Here is a 17894-nt window from a genome sequence, read left to right as displayed (position 1 = left end):
TGTTTCCGACCGCCCATAGGGCTGTTGTATCCTTATTCGGCAGGTGGAACCGCCTACTAATAGTCGGGCAGATTCCATCTTGCTACGGCATCTGACCGACATCATAATAGGCCCCTTAGTGTTCTTTTTGGCCTCCACAGTGTCATCAGTGCACCGTGAAACGCATCTGCTCTCCACGGCGCCAGTTAGACATCAGCGTGCTCCATCGGGCATAGAAAGTGTGAAGCATGTTTGGAAACAACCGCTCCTGCCTTATGAAAATAACCCGGATGTGTGCATGCGTGCCGACGCACGGCGGCCATCTTGCTGACCTGGTGAGATAAGCTCTATTTCCTTGAGAAAAAGGCCTCTTTGTGTGCGTGACAACACACTGCGGCCATTTTGTCAAGTTGGGTATTTGTCTAAATCAATGTAAGGAACTAGGAGCAGAGTAGGGCAGCGGAAGCTTTACCATTGTCAGAGAGAGGATTGTGTGTGTCGGTGCCTGTCTCCGTCGGTGATAGGCACACCAGTTTCATCAAGATTAATCAGAAAGTTCATGTGTTTTGGTGCCTGTTCACATTTGTGACAGGCACACTGGTTTATCAGGATTGATTAGAAGTGAGTGATATGCTCAACAGACTAAAACTAACTCAACCCAGCATGCTCAAAAGAAATGACAAGATGGCATATAGCCTGTCAAGGTCAGTAATAGGCACACCTGAACACTATTTGAAGTAATTCAAAGCTCACTGTTTATTTTGGTAAACCTACCTGAAATTATTCATAAGGTTTTATTTGAAGATACATTGGGGTACAATTGTGGGTGGTGATAGTCACAGTTTTGGTAGGGCACTGTTAATATCTGATGTCATTGTGGTGTTCACACAGTGGGTCTGGATTTTGTATGTCATTATTTTGTTTGTGCTTTAGTCACCTATGAATAAGAGGAAATGCAGAACATCACTTCTCTTCCGTTTTTCTTATGTTATTCAGGTGAACCTGTAATCAAATGGCAAAAGTGGAAGAAAATGTTTGCTAATTATGCAAGAGTTTGTGGCACAAATTTAAGTGTGGAACTCACATATTCATTATTGTTGCATTGCATTCGAGACAAGGGACAGGCAATATTAGAAAATGTACCTGAATTTAGTGCAACAGACCACATATCGTTGACTGAGTATGAAATGTGCAGCCTGAAATTTGACCAGCATTACCTTTTACGTGTCAGCACCATTATGGAAATATACTATTTTGGATTGAGGGAGCAAAGTAAAGACAAATCTGTGGTGGATTTTGTAACAGGGCTTCACAAGTTGGCTTCTAGCTATACATTTAGGGGTGCAACAGATGAAAGAATAAGAGATCAATTTGTGTTGAAGTGCTATAGTGACAAAATAAGAGAGGAGCTCTGGTTGAAAGATGAGCTACCTTTGGAAGAGGTGATTGTCATTGCAAAACATTTGGAACACATGGTGAAGTGTGTTGACGAGTTAAGTAGCACAAAGAATAAGATGAGAATAGGGCATGAAAAAGTAGAAGAGGTGGTGAGTTAGGCAAAACAAAAAAACACTGATGTAGCAGAATGTAGAGGCACCCAGGAGCTCAAGGGTACCTGTTTCAGATGTGGGAAAACAGGACACAAAGCAAATGCAAGTAAATGTCCAGTTACGCAATCTATATGTAATATGTGTGGAAAAAGAGGTCATTTTTCTAAGTGTTGCAGAAGTAAAGCGAAGAAGGATGTATGTCAAGAGGTCAAAGAAATTGTATTTCAGGTAGGAGGTCACAAGAGTAAGCATCCTAGTGAAGTGAAAATTGATGGGATTGATCTAGAGATTAAATTTTAATTATGTTCACATCTCACTATGATTTCTAAAGACATGTTCAACATGCATTTCAAAGAGAAAGTTAAGTTGTGTAGAGGGGATTTATCTCCTGTGGGCTATGGTGGAGTACCCGTACCTATTGGGATGGTGGGATTCTTGTGTTGAATTTGGTGGGAAAATGTTGTCTGGCAAAGGGTATGTATCAAAAAGGGGAAATGATTTACTGGGTTGGCTACATCAAAGACTGTTAGCTGTGACGCTGAACCCCAATGCGGTACCACAAAGTCCAGGTGCAAGAGGTTGACAACACTGCAGTGGAGTTTGAAAAGGAGTTTGGGAATGTGATCAGTGATAAATTGGGGTGTCATTAAAGATATAACACCACATAAAGTTGAAGTGTGGGGCGCAACCAGTCGCTGCTAAAGTGCAAAGTATACCATTGAATGTGGAAGATGGGGTACAAAAAGGTATTGAACGATTGGTTAGGTTGAAAATAATTGAACCTGCGGAGGCTACAGACTGATTGGCTCCAATTGTAGTAGCAAAGAAGGCACATGGAGAGATTTGCTTATGTATTCATCTGCGAGCACTTGATAGGTTGCTGTGGACAGGATTCCCCTTCCCAACATCAATGAAATCATATCAACATTAGCAGGTCGCAGTTTTTTCACAACATTAGATCTAGCATCAGCCCACCATCAAGTTCAGCTAGAGAAGTCCTCACAAGATTTGATTGCTTTCATCACATGGGTAGGAACATATACATTCTTGAGAATGCCTTTTGGTTTAATCCAGTGGTCCACAATCTGTAGCGCAGCACCCTGGTGCACTGTCAAAAGTAGCCTGGGGCGTAGCAAACAGATGCGCACCAAGCACAGTGCAAGCAGGGTAGAGCAATATCAATCACGCTGTAACAGTGCACTTCAATCCCGGGCAAAATCATACATAATAGTTTCAAGATGAAAGGTATATTTTGGTCTTTAACGCCATCTACTAGATTAATTTTAGAACATTCATTGATATAACAGCCTTAAAGCTTTCAACATCGTCCAGCAAGATCAATAACGTTCACAGCAATATTCATTATTCTGTAGCACAGAAACAAAGGTTCAGTGGCATTAGGTTAAAATTTCTTCTTTTTGTTTTAAGGACATTTCTTTCACCCCTCCTTATATTTTGTGGTACTCTTATCAATTTCAAAACTATAAAGCCATCTACTTTACCCTCTGATTTTTCTAAAAAATGTACTGCGGTAGCACAACTGAGATTTTTATTTCCAGTGGCTCTGTTATGTGACACAATGTGTATTTTCAGACTTCTGGTCATGCTCCCAATGTATTGCTTACCGCAAATGCAAATGCAAGAAATTGTATTTCAGGTAGGAGGTCACAAGAGTAAGCATCCTAGTGAAGTGAAAATTGATGGGATTGATCTAGAGATTAAATTTTAATTATGTTCACATCTCACTATGATTTCTAAAGACATGTTCAACATGCATTTCAAAGAGAAAGTTAAGTTGTGTAGAGGGGATTTATCTCCTGTGGGCTATGGTGGAGTACCCGTACCTATTGGGATGGTGGGATTCTTGTGTTGAATTTGGTGGGAAAATGTTGTCTGGCAAAGGGTATGTATCAAAAAGGGGAAATGATTTACTGGGTTGGCTACATCAAAGACTGTTAGCTGTGACGCTGAACCCCAATGCGGTACCACAAAGTCCAGGTGCAAGAGGTTGACAACACTGCAGTGGAGTTTGAAAAGGAGTTTGGGAATGTGTTCAGTGATAAATTGGGGTGTCATTAAAGATATAACACCACATAAAGTTGAAGTGTGGGGCGCAACCAGTCGCTGCTAAAGTGCAAAGTATACCATTGAATGTGGAAGATGGGGTACAAAAAGGTATTGAACGATTGGTTAGGTTGAAAATAATTGAACCTGCGGAGGCTACAGATTGATTGGCTCCAATTGTAGTAGCAAAGAAGGCACATGGAGAGATTTGCTTATGTATTCATCTGCGAGCACTTGATAGGTTGCTGTGGACAGGATTCCCCTTCCCAACATCAATGAAATCATATCAACATTAGCAGGTGGCAGTTTTTTCACAACATTAGATCTAGCATCAGCCCACCATCAAGTTCAGCTAGAGAAGTCCTCACAAGATTTGATTGCTTTCATCACATGGGTAGGAACATATACATTCTTGAGAATGCCTTTTGGTTTAATCCAGTGGTCCACAATCTGTAGCGCAGCACCCTGGTGCACTGTCAAAAGTAGCCTGGGGCGTAGCAAACAGATGCGCACCAAGCACAGTGCAAGCAGGGTAGAGCAATATCAATCACGCTGTAACAGTGCACTTCAATCCCGAGCAAAATCATACATAATAGTTTCAAGATGAAAGGTATATTTTGGTCTTTAACGCCATCTACTAGATTAATTTTAGAACATTCATTAATATAACAGCCTTAAAGCTTTCAACATCGTCCAGCAAGATCAATAACGTTCACAGCAATATTCATTATTCTGTAGCACAGAAACAAAGGTTCAGTGGCATTAGGTTAAAATTTCTTCTTTTTGTTTTAAGGACATTTCTTTCACCCCTCCTTATATTTTGTGGTACTCTTATCAATTTCAAAACTATAAAGCCATCTACTTTACCCTCTGATTTTTCTAAAAAATGTACTGCGGTAGCACAACTGAGATTTTTATTTCCAGTGGCTCTGTTATGTCACACAATGTGTATTTTCAGACTTCTGGTCATGCTCCCAATGTATTGCTTACCGCAAATGCATTTTATAATGAACACCAAAAATATGCTAAACAGTTTAATAAATAAATGTATCTTGTAATTAAACGTTTTCTTTTTTCCTCTTCCTCTTTCCAAAATATTTTGCATAAGTGTGTGCGAGTTTGTGCATTTTGCAGAGTCCACAAGCATAAAAGCCCTTGGGCAGGGGAGGGATCTATGTCCTTTCTACCATTGTTGGTATTTCAAGATAGCAGTCACACACTATCCAACTGGGTACTTTTTTGTATGTTTTTGAACCTCCACCACCACAAAACAAAGGTACAAGCAAAGTAAGGCCCACACACGCCAGACTCAGTTCAGTTCGGTGCAGTTAGTCTTTATTTCGATTATAACAATCGTTAAAGACATAATATTTCTAAAATTTTAAAAATACATAATAGAAAAAATATATAAAATTCCATGAAATTCCATGACCAGCATATAGCTAAAAACGGTCCACAATAGAATGAAACACATATTGTTTAAAAACATAGTTTAAAAATTAATAAATGTATAATAATAATATACATAAAACAACAAGGGAACATGACAAGCACATACTTTTCACACTGTTTTTCGATACTGTTGTCCCCTCTTTAGACAAAGAATTAAAATAAACGCATGTTTGAGTTACAAATACATATGTCTAGAGAAAAGTGGAACTACAGTACCAAGCATTGAGTCTAAAACATTAATTAAATCTGACAGGATTGGTATACCCTCATCTTGTTAGCGCGGATGACCCACATCCAACTCAGAAACTTAGCAACTGCAATCACTATGGATTCCTGTGTGTTTGTCTTCAGAATCCTTAATGCCTCCACGCCTGATCTTGTACCCAAATTAAGACAAATTGGTTTAAGCCATTTTTCCTTGGAAACTTATAGGCAGACGCCAGACTCACTTCGGCACAGTCGCAGCTCAGAGGCATGTGAGGCGGGAAGTAAGCACCCACTTTTCTAATAAAAGCTTGTTAGCATAATAAGTGATACAAAAGGAATCCACTCTGCCCCTCTGGGACTAGAGGCCTCGCTCGATGAGCATGAAGGACACAAAACGAGGCATAGGTCGTTGGACATGCAAGGAAGAAATAAAAGAGGCTGAATGAAGCTAAAGGAGCTTCTTAGACAGGCTGAAGTCAGGAGACGGCACTGTGTTTGCATGTGCCAGAACACGGCTACCTCTGCCTGACCTGAAAACAAGCTCAGAAGAAGAGCGAAAGGATTTCAAGCCGATGGACAGTATTTATTAGGTCAGGAATCCTCAGATTGCAGACAAGAGACACTCGGACCACCATTCCCAATATCATTCAGTCTCGGTTTCTTCTTAGCTTATCTGAGGGCAGAGCACACCACATGTTATTAGGCTTAACTAATGTAACTTCCAGGGAAAACACAATCTGTAAGGTACATCTTCCTCATTAAAGAAAGGAGTGATGGGCTGCGTTGTACTTCACTTGGTCACAGTACCAAAAAAATGTAATGACTGGGTGTTTCCTTGTAACATCCAACATTTGCTTCTTAGAGGTGTGATCCAGTCAGAGGGGTTTAGAGTTAATCACGTCTTCACTTCAGGGTCATTTAACAGCACATCAAAAACCGATTAGGTGTTTTCCTCCAGCAGCTCCTCAGACTTCCTTTAACACACACCAGTAGAGCAAGGAGATGATTTTAGTGTTGGAGTCTCAGCAGAATCTGATACTGTTGAAGTTCCATGTCTTCCAAGGAGCTCTGTGATACTTGGTGATGTATTTATACAACAACAGTGTATTTCCGAGGACAATAGCCTTAAAGGCAGAGATTTAGCTCCCAGATTCCTGTAGTGTTGTTTAGTATTTTGTATATCCATGATTTCATATGCAGGCCCCAGTGCTGAAGAGTTTCCCTTGTATTGTTTCGGACTTAAGCAATTAACGTTTGTTTATTAAACAACTGTTATATATATATTTTTTTTATTTTATTTTATAACCAACTTTTTATTGATTGATTGGGAGGTGCGATCAGTCAAAATACACAGCTGTACGCCTACAACCACTGTGGCCGGCAGCAAAAATCATAGCTTTATAGGACAGATGCAATAGGACAGAGCAGGTCTCATGCACTGCATATCATGGGTCCAACAATATACGCTATTCACAGGGTCATTCCCCGGCCCACTAGACATTGCGTCCTATCGTCTCCCTATCGTGTACACTCATTAAAATACTTGCAACATTGCCCTGTCAGCCGCAACACGACTCAGTTTACCACACACAGCTCGCCTGTCGCCCCACAGCATGTCTGCAGCCGCGTTCACACAAGCCTGAAGATCGGATAGAACAGGTGGAGCAGGTATTGCAGCCTAGCCGTCAACCGGAGCCCAGCTAGGCCATGTAGAAAGGGCAGTTTCATCAGTCCTGTACCTATCGTTACCATGCGCAGGTCAAGTAAACAATGCACACTGGGCCAGGCCTATACCAGCGTTGTTCGCCATGACACATACCCTTCTTACAGTGCAGTGTGGGGCACCCCATCCAACCCGTATCCCTCAGGAAGTCTGGGGCGAATGGAAAGGTGCTTCCGCTCAGGGCTACCATGACAATGTTACATCGTTCAATCTCCCTAATTCCTGAAAGGAAAACAAACCCGTGAATAGGGGTGGAAAGCGGGAAGAGTGGGGGGGGGGTCGCCGGGGGAAGGGAGAAGGGACCTGGCGGGGGGGCAGGGAATGCAGGGCTTTGCTACCCATATTCAGTTTCCCTCTCCTAATCTAGATGTGTTGTCCCCAGGGGGCCCATAGTACATATGTAGTGATGCGTAAAGGTGTAATGGGGGAGTAAGACCATGTTGCGCACACCTGGGGTTAGTGACCCTCCGATGAGTAGGGCAATTGCCCCGTGGACCTCAAGAGTGCCCCCGGGTTAGTCGGGCATATCTCATCATCAAACAATTTTAGGGCCCTTAGTCGTGGCGGTTGAAACCTAACATGCTCTATCCTCCCCAGGTGGTCCACCAGGGGCTCCCAAAGGGTCCGAAACTTAGTGTCTCTGAATTGAAGGCGTGCCGTGAGCAGCTCCATCGCCACCACCTGCCACAAGCGGGTGAACCATACATTAATGGAAGGCGTCTCTGCCTTTTTCCAATATAACGCTACTGTTTGCTTTGCTGCGCCCAGCATGTGGAGGCTCAAGTGCCAATCACGGCCCGACATGGCTCGCCTAGATGTTGGTCGGAGACCCAACACGATCCTGAGCGGGTCCTCCGGCAGGGGGTAGCCCAGTACACGCTTAATGTGGCTGAGGACTTCCTTCCAGTAGGTAGTCAAAAGTGGACACGCCCACCAAATATGGATAAAATCACCCAGCGCTTGAGTACAACGCCAGCAGAGCGGGGACACCTTGGGGAACATCTTCTGGAGTCGTGCAGGGGTATAGTACCACTGGGTCATCACCTTGTAGGCCGATTCTTGTTGGGGAATGCCACGGAACGTTCTGGGGATATCTCTCCAAAGCCGTGCCCACTGAGCAGGAGTGACACCGGAGCCGGCGAGGTTCTGCCACCGCAGCTGGTATGGGTGGGGACCAAGACGCTGTGTATGCTGGAGCACTTTATATATGCGGGAGATTAGACCCTTATAGGTGCCAAATGTACGCGCCAATTGCTCGAACGGAGTGTATGGCCGTGTGGCCGCCTGCGCCAGGGCGAAGCTCTGCACCCAGTGTCGAAGTTGTATATATTGGAATTTGTCCTTGTCCGCTAGTCCGAATTCCCGTTGGCATTGGGTAAAGGTTTTGAACTCCCCCCCCCCCCACAAATAGGTCTCGAATCGTCCTCGAATTCGGTCCAGTTCTCAAAGTAAGGCGGGCGACATGCCGGCGGAAACTGTGGGTTGCGGGCAATAGGGGTGTGGGGAGAGGGGAAGGTGGTAAGTCCCCTACGGACCGCCACCCTGTCCCATATCTCCAGGACCGTCTTAGTGGGAACCGCCATGTACGCACTGCGGTGGTGCGCCGCTCGAGGCAGCCAAGCATGATCCCAAATCGGGCGACACGTAACTGCCCTATCCATGTGGAACCAAACTTTTTCGCTTTCCCACGCTCCCCATTCTAGAATGAAGCGGAGGTGCGACGCCCAATAGTAATCCAGGAGGTTGGGGCAGGCAAGACCACCCCTGTCCCAGGGGAGCTTCAGCATTTTATTAGAAAAACGCGGCTTTTTACCTCCCCATATGAATGAGACCAGTTCACGTTGCAACCCCTGAATTTGGTGTTCCGGGATGGGCGTCGGCAAGGTTTGAAAAAGATAGAGGATCTTTGGCAATATGGACATCTTGATGGCGTTGAGGCGGCCAAGCCAGGAAAGCGGTAGAGCTTTCCAGGTGCACAAGTCTTCCAAGACCGAGCGCTTGCACTCCTGCCAATTGGCCTGCGTCCAGGTGGCTAGGTCTGGGGTCAAGTTAAGGCCAAGGTATCTCACCGATCCGCTAGCCCATTGATATGGAGCGCAAGTCTGTAACGCCGCAATCTCCTCCTCTGGGATCATGAGGTTAAGTGCCCAGGACTTTGAATTATTAATTTTAAGCCCGGAGGCATGCTCATACGTTTGAAGCAGCGAGTGTGCCGCCGGAAGCGAGCTTAAGGGGTCAGACAACGTGAGGAGAAGGTTGTCAGCAAAGAGGGCGATCTTGTGGTCTCGGCCCCGTAGGGGGATGCCCTTAATAGCCGGGGACTGACGAATTAGGATAGCAAGCGGCTCCACCACTAGGGCAAATGGCAGGGGTGACAGGGGGCCCCCTTGCCGGGTGCCCCTGCAGATGGGAAAGGGCTGCGTGAGCTGACCATTCACTCGCACTCTAGCCGCGGGGGAGATATAGGGGGCCATGATGCGCGCCTCCATTTTAGGTCCAAGCCCTATCTTCCGTAAGCCTGCGCGGAGGAACGCCCAGTCCACCCGGTCGAACGCTTTTTCAGCGTCGAGCGACAGAAGACAGGCCGGGATTCCCCAATGCCTGGCCTTCCCTACAATGTGGAATATGCGACGTACATTGTCCGCACCCTGGCGTTGATGGATAAACCCCACCTGGTCCGGCTCAATAAGGGTGGGCAAGTGAACGCAGAGCCGTTTGGCCAGAATTTTGGTATACAGTTTGAGATCGGTATTTAACAGGGCTATGGGCCGGTAAGAGGAGCAGAGGGTGTGGTCCTTCCCCGGCTTCGGGATGAGGGCTATCTCTGCCATCACCATATCTAGAGACGGCCCCCCAGATTCCGCAAATGAGTTAAAGAGACGTAGGAGGTACGGCTGTAGCTGCGGCAGGAAGGTACGAAAAAACGACACCGGGAGCCCGTCAGGCCCAGGCGTTTTACCCAATGGGAGGTTTCTCAGCGCGCCCGCTATTTCCTCCAGAGTGATAGACTCCTCCAAAAGCTCAGAGTGATGTTTACTCAGTGGCTCCCAGTCGCACTCGCCCAATGCCGCCGATATCAGTGCGGGCTCCGGGGGATCTCCCGCATACAGAAAGGAGTAATAGTCGTGAAACGCTTGAAGCTTTGCAGATTCAGTGGTCACCCAGGTTCCCCCTGCCCCCTTCAGCTTTGAGATATGAGTCTTAGCCGCCCGCGTGCGCAAAAGCCGCGCGAGGACAGCGCCCACTTTGTCACCGCCGTCATAAAAACGCTGCCGAAGCGCGAGTTGCGCCTGTTCCGCCTTGTACTTCCTATGCGCGCAGAGCTGACCCCGGAGGACCGCCAACCGCCGCCTATGGGCCGCTAAGGATCAGTCCTGGCCCATCTTTTCCAGCGTCTTAATTTCGCGTGCAAGCCTTGTTTCGTATAGTTGGGCCTCTCGTGCCCGAGCGACGGCTATAGCTTTGAGGGTGCCCCGTATCGTAGCCTTGAAGGCATCCCATACCAGGGGGAGAGGGGTCCCCGGTACGTCATTATTTTCAAAGTATGCCTGGATGGCCTCCTGGATTTCCTCCCTATCGACCGGGTCTCGCAGAATGTGGTCTGGGAACCGCCAGCGGCACGATCGGGGTGAGCTAGCAAGGCGCTCGTGGAGCAACAGTTCCACATGGGCATGGTCAGAGACCGAGATATTCGAGTGGGACGCCGATATGGTTTCCTTAAGCAACAGATGGGAGACAAAAAGCATGTTGATGCGTGAGTAGGAGCGATGTGCGTGTGAGTAATATGTGTAATCCTTTATCCCCGGGGAGTGGTAGCGCCAGATATCTACCAAGTTTAGAGCAGTAAGGGATTTTTTCACTGTTGCCGACATGGCTCCCACCCCATGAAAGGCTCCTCCACAGCAATCCAGCTCCGCGTCCCACACCAAGTTGAAATCACCTCCAACGATGAGGTCTGAACCCACCGGCTCAAGGTACTCCCGAATTATCCCGCGCAAAAAGGCATCTTGACCCTGGTTGGGGGCATAAAGATTGCAAAGTGTAAGCGTGCGGTGGCCTCTCACTAGCTCTACCCTCAAGAACCGGCCCTCAGTGTCCCTAAGCACCTTCACGTCCCCCTGCAGGAAACCCGCCCGACAGAAAATGGCTACCCCCGCTGTCTTGGTGGCTGCTGAAGACCAAAACCGATGAGGGAAACGTGGGTGGGCCATTCGAGCCACATCGGCTTTAAGGAGGTGCGTCTCCTGCAAGAAAATTATGTCAGGGCCCTGCAGTAACAAATATCTCCAGATCTGGTGCCGTTTACTAGGCGAGTTAAGCCCCTTCCCATTCAGAGAGACAACCTTCCAGGAAGGTACAGTAGTCATGATTATTGGTCAGCTGGTGTGGGTATCCCCGCCAAGGTCCCCCAGTCACCCACGGGCCCCCCCGCCAGAGGGGTAGGAATAGAAGAGGGGGGGAAGGAGAAGGGTAGGGTCGGGGGGAAGAACTAAAACAGCAAAACGGCCAACAGGGCCAACAAGGCCTATTCCAGTCAAGGGAGTGGCCAGGCACAGGGGCACAGGCTATCCCGGAGATGTCACTCTCCCAAGAATAGGAGCGGGGGTCCGTCGTCGCCATCACTGTACACCAATGACACCAGGGGTAGCTCCGGGCCACCGCCCCATACATGAAGCCACAGTGTCGAAAAAGGCAGGCGTCCATCACACCCCACATGGGGTGGTCGTGGCGTTGAAGTGGAGATCAAGGCAGAAACTGGGCGGGCAGGCAGCAAGCCCTCCTGTCCCGGGGGCCCGCGGTAAGAACAGTGCCGTGAACATGACGGTTCATTTGGGGCTGACTCCTGCGATCCCGCCGGCGACGAGCCCCCTTCCCTTCCAAAGATGGAATGTGTTGTATTATATCCTGCTTGTCCCGCGATGATCTGCTTGCAGCAGGGGAGAGAGGCCTTCCCGGGCGGCCCACTCTGGACCAGTTAGGCTTGAGCGGGACGCGAGGCCCAGCAGCGTGTCGCGAGGGGCTGACCGGCGGGGTGTCCGGGATCTGGAGCAACTGCGCCGCTTCTCGGTATGAACGCAGCACCCGGCATCTGGACTCCCATTGGAATATGAGGGCGAAGGGATGGCCCCATTGGTAACGGATGTTGAGGTCCCTCAACTTGTCAGTGATCGGTCTGAAATCCCTCCGGCGTCTGAGGGTCGTGGGGGCCAAATCCTGGAATAGTTGGATCGAGGCACCTTTGTACATGATTTCGGGTTTGTCCCGAGTCGCCTTCAGGATGGCTTCTTTTTCGACAAAGAAGTGGACCCGTGTCAGGATGTCAGGGATGAGGCCAGGCCTCCCAGGTGGCCCAGAGACCCTGTGCGCCCGGTCCAGGTACGGCGGCGAGGCATCATCGTCCCCCCGAAGTTCATGGAGGAGGTCCGCCACGAAGGTCATGATATCCGCACCTTCCGCTCCAATCGGGACGCCCCGAATGCGTATGTTGTTGCGTCTCCCCCTATTTTCCAAATCCTCCTGTCGGATCTGGAGTTCCACATGCTGCTCCTCCAGGGTCGCAATCCGCTGCCACAGGTGCTCCTGGTCTTCTGTGCGGGCATCGAGGGTCTTTTCCATGTCATCCACCCTGTCCCCAAGCTCCCCCACATCCCTCCGGAGCTCCTTTACGCATGCCTGGACCTCTGTGCGCAGCGAGCCAATTTCAGTCTTGAGATCCTGCATAAAGAGCGCCATGAAGGACTGCGTCACCGGCTCAGCCGAGGCCCCCGCCCCCAATGGTGAGGGGCCCGCCAGCGTCGCTCCGGGCTTGCTCCAGAGTTCCTTCACCGTGGTGTCCTTAGAGGCCGCCGGCGGCTCCCTCCCCGGTTTAGTGCGCGTAATTTTGCAGCCCCGCTCCACCTCGACAGGAGGGCCACCACAGAAGTCCGACGAGTCCGCTCAGGGTCCGTCCACACCGCCACAACCACCGAACAAGCCAGCCAGCACCCAGGGGCTCCCAGGCAGATCAGCGTAGCGCCCAGCTCGAGGTCCACTCTCCGCTCTGGTCCCGGGGGCCAAAAGCCCAGGTCGTGGCGCCGCAGGGCGGAAGCCCCAGGCCAGGCGAGACAGGAGGCACCGGGGCCCGTACAGGCAGAGACCACCCTCGAGACGTGCGTGCTGCCAGTCACTGTTCCAGCGAGACTCCGTCCCAGGGCCTCCCCGCTCAGCCATCAGGTGTCGCAGAGTTCCAAGGCAGTGATACTCGCCGCACCCTCAACAATGTCTTCGCAGCGCCCCCGGGGGATCCCGGTACTCTTCTGCAGGAGGCCAGCACCGGCGGGCGACCGTCCGTCACCAGAGGACGGGCTCCCCTCTGCCCATTTAGCGGGGACCCAGCAGCAAGCGGACCCCCTCAACCTGAGGCCCCGTCATTTCTACGTAGCTCGGCCCCGCTCCACTCACCGATGCGCATCCAGGAAGTGGGGCAACCAAAGGAACGGGGGCATTGCGGCCCCAAGTCTGCATGCCAGGGTCGGACCCCAGGCCACTCCCGATGCAGGTCAGGACCTCGGTGCGCCAGGCGGGACCGGGGCGCGCAGGGGGCAACAAGCCAAGCGCCTGGGTGATTCTGGTCAGGTCCGGGGCGGGAGCGCCGCAGCAGCCCACAGCGTCAGAAGCAGGTCAAGGCGTCCCTAACAAGAGACTCAGTGTAAGCGCTTCAATCCAAGCCCCTCCGCAGCTCCGGGTGCCTCAGCAGCTCTGCCGTCCCCAAAGCAGGCAGCGCTCTCCGGGTCACCAGTGCAGGCCTCACGATAGCGGTCGCAGTCTTCCCCGCCTCCGCAGTCCTTCCGCCCCCTCAGCAGCCCGCAGGACAAGGAACTCGGGCCTCAGTCACCCTTCGCCCGCCTCACCTCAGTCCAGGCTGCTCACACTGCGCCTCCGGTGGCCCCAGCTCCCGGCAGCACAGGTCGCCTTCTCCACAGCTCAGCAGGTCCGGGGTCATAAAATGGCAGGCGCGCACTCACCAGCCAGGGCCGCCCCTCCAACGCCGCTGGCCCCGTCAGACACCGAGGGCGCCACTCCGCCGCTTCCCGGCCACCTCGTCGTCACACAGGCCGTCAGGGCATCCCCGCCGGCAGGCCCCGGTGCCCGGCCACTCCGCTCAGCTCTTCCCCGGCACTCCAACGGGGGACGCTCAAAATGGCGGGTGCACCCGCTGCAGCCAGGGCCTCTCCGCGACCTCAGTCACGATCGCCGCAATCAGGCAGCCCAGGGCTCCCCGAGCCAACCGGAAGCAGCCCGCTCCTCTCCGCCGCCTTCTCGCCCCCACTGGAGGCATCTCCCCAGCCGCTGTGACACCTTTTATTGCAGTTTTCTCCGGCGGCGGCCCGGAGCCCCGGCAGCGCGCGTCCTACTCCATTGACAGCGTGGCCACGCCCCCTATATTTTTTGTTTTATTACATCTATGATTATAATACCTTAATGTGCTTCATCTCAATTATTTTCAGGGAGAAAAATGGAAGTACTCCCGAGGCCGGCTTACACCCCCTTCCCCACCCACCCAAAAATAGCAACATAATGAGGAGCTGTGGCCAATGGGCAATAGGTCAAGGGAGTCATGGGTTGAAAAAGTTTGGGAACCACTGAGTTAAGGAGTTTGACTATTTGGGCATACGATTGGTGGAGAATGATGGGAGGTATGCTTGAAACATAGGGCTAGTGCCATGAAAAAGTTTTTGTGGGGCTTTAAATACTTTCCAGTCTCGCCTGCTTTGGAGGTGTATATAGCGCAGGTCGTAAGCACAGCATTGTAAGGTGCAGAGCCGTGGGGTTACAGCAAAGTTGAAGATCTACTCCTCCCAGAGAACTCGTTTATTAGATCACTGCTGAAACGCCAGCAGAGTTCTCCTTTGCTTATCTTGCGTTAGGACTTGGACCATCGCAAGATAAGCGATAGTGCAAGGCTTAAGCTATACTCTTTTGGCTGAGACTTTGGTCAGCAGGTGAATTGTCACACTACAGGATATCCCTAAGCGACCTAATTAGCAGGCCAGAGGCTCTGTATATCCCCTGGCTAAAATACATCCAGAACTCTCTAACTGAGCTAGGTGTGAACAAGTTCTGGTCCAACCCTGGCTCAATTACTTCCCGTTCAGCCCTTTTGATTAAAAAGGTTTTTTGCCAATCCACCTTGAGCGCTCTTTATGAAGCTTCATCCCACGACTCCCTAACTGATATTGTTTGGACAAAAAAATTGTTACAATTTTGAAGAATACCTTGATTTCCAGTGGGTACATTTTATCCATGAAACTGGGATATTTCAAATCTAATCTCAGCTTTACCACTTCCCCTAAATAATTTGGAAATAAACTCTGTATTCTAAAAGTGAGTAGGCATACAACACAACAACATTTTCCTGGAAAGAGCAGCCTTTGGCCTTGCCATCAGAATCACTGTCACATCAGTTGTTGTCTGGTGGACTAGTTGTTAATTTGACACAGTGTTTAATCCCAGTCTTCTATTTAGACAAATATTGTGCTATTGGGCAATAACATTTTGAATGTGTTTCTCTGCTCCCTTTTTTGCAAATTGGAAGTATTCAAAATCAAATCAAAACCCTGAATCCACATGAAGCCAGTTTAGTTGAATCTTTGATGTACTTTTAATCCATTGCCATCCCCACGAAGACTTAACCAAGAGATACCTACTTCTGATAAAAACAACTCTTCCTATCAGACGTTGTAGTGGTTTTAGTTCACTTTTCCTCCCCTTTTCTGTCTGAAGTGGCTTCACCAGTCTGTCAAAGATGACATATATGCCTCAATAGATCTCATGATGGTGGAATCAGTCATCGATACTTTAAAAGAAATATGAAGTACAGAAGGACCATGCTAGACAACTTTAGATTAAAAAAAAAACCAGGGACTTTATGCATAGCTGAACATGGGTGTTTTATTTCCAAGCAACAGTACTCATAACCTTTATTATGGTCTGTCAAAATGTCAAAACTCGTTGCATCAGTATTGGTGGGAGGGCTGTTAAGAAAGTGACCCAGTTTCCATATCTTGGCATAATGTACAATGGCGCGTCTTAGACCCCATGTGTTAATGACAGGAAAAATCGCTTTTTACACACGGTTGGGTCAGTCTTTTCCCTTGCCTCCTCCATTGGAAATAAACACCTTTGTCCTTTACTTGAAATCTAGCAGAGGAAGTGTTTGCCTATATTGACCTATGGAGCAGGGGATTGTGGCTATAGGGATGTGGGCAGTGTCCAATCTGAGGAAAATAGAGTGCGTCACCGTCCATGGGGCACCCTTTATAAACATCTCCTTTTGCTATTTCCCAGCAAATGACCCTGGTGCACCCTGAGGCCCAGATTACTCTTGCTCCCCTGATGTTGTGGTGCTCAAATTGGAACAATGAGGAAGCTACTCTGAATAGGGAAATCATTTTGGACTGTTTTTCTTGTGACTATGGGAATAGGATACCCCGGCTTAAATTTATCACGTAGTCAACTTTTGCTTTAGGCTGCCCGTAAATCTATGAGAAAACCTTAGATATTTGTAAAAAAAAGATAGGAGGATTAGGGAGTGCTTTCTCTCCCACAGAAGGACCCAGAGAAGGTATGGAATGTCTGCAGCCCTCAGTCAGGGATTATTGTTTCATACAAACCACACAAGGGGTGGCACCTTATGTGAGTCTGGTACCTGGGAACGTATGTTGCTAACCCGGTTTAGATTAGGCCCAATTAGGTGGCTACTTTGTTTCCCACAAGGTCAATTTGCTTCTTCTAACTTTTGCACATGCGATGAGATGTCATCCCAGACCCTGTTCTATTTTGTCTTTTTTTTGTTAATTTTACCTTCCCCTTACCAAACGCTATCTGTTGCCTGTGCTTCGGAAATTGAAATTTAACACAGTGGCGCTGTTATATTTGCTGCAATGAGACTGTCCTCCCGTATAGCAGTAGGCTCCTTTATGAAAAATGCACTTTGTTTGTGCAATTCAATGATGCTTTAATATCTGTTTTTAGTTTTTTGATAGATATTTTTATAACCATGTATTTATTGCCTTTGAACATTTCTTTTTATTCTTCCTTGTGTGATTTTAACTATTTGTAAAATGCTGTGTCTTTTATGATCTGCTCTGCAAGTGATCGAAAAAAGATATATTGAAATGAATTTATAAAAACAGCTTTTCCTATCAGATGGAGTGGTGGTTTTAGTTAACGTTTCCTCCCCTTTTCTGTCTGAAGTGGCTTCACCAGTCTGTTAAAGATAACATATCTGCCTCAATAGATCTCATAATGGTCGAATCAGTCATCTTTACTTTAAAAGAAATATGGAGTACAGAAGAGCCGTGCTAGACAACTTGTAGATACAAAAGATAAGGACTTCATGTATAGGTGAACATGGGAATTTTATGTGCAAGCAACAGTACTCATGAGTTTGGAAGAAGTACCATACAAAAAGTATCAATTGAAGCACTTTTTTGCTAAAAAGAACCAACTTAAAGTCAGAACTTGTGCACTCACTCAACTAAACCTGACTCCCAGTTCTAGCATGACCGATTTTATTGAGGTTAATTTTATGTATGTGTGTACTTTTGAGTTTTATATAGTGCTGATCCTATAGACTCTGCATCCACTTTAGACCACTTACTGGTAAACAAATCGCAAAGTCTCAATGGATTTGTACAGTGTTTCTCCTGGATGATAGACGGTGCCTGATTCCTTAAAATGGAGGGGGAGGGCAGGTATCAGAGGAGAGACGGGGATGGATGGTCACATTCACATTTAGGTGTTGGTCTGCTGAAGCCTTTTTAAACAGGTATGTTTTAAAGTGTTTCCTGAATTTAAGTTTTTGTTTGGTTGGTTTGGTAAAGTTAGGCCATTCTGAAGGTAAGGACCTAGATGTTTGAGGGACTTTTTTTCATATA

This window comes from Triturus cristatus, chromosome 11 (genome assembly GCF_964204655.1).
Source record: "Triturus cristatus chromosome 11, aTriCri1.1, whole genome shotgun sequence".
Classification (NCBI taxonomy): Eukaryota; Metazoa; Chordata; class Amphibia; order Caudata; family Salamandridae; genus Triturus; species Triturus cristatus.
Note: the sequence above shows the minus strand (reverse complement) of the source record.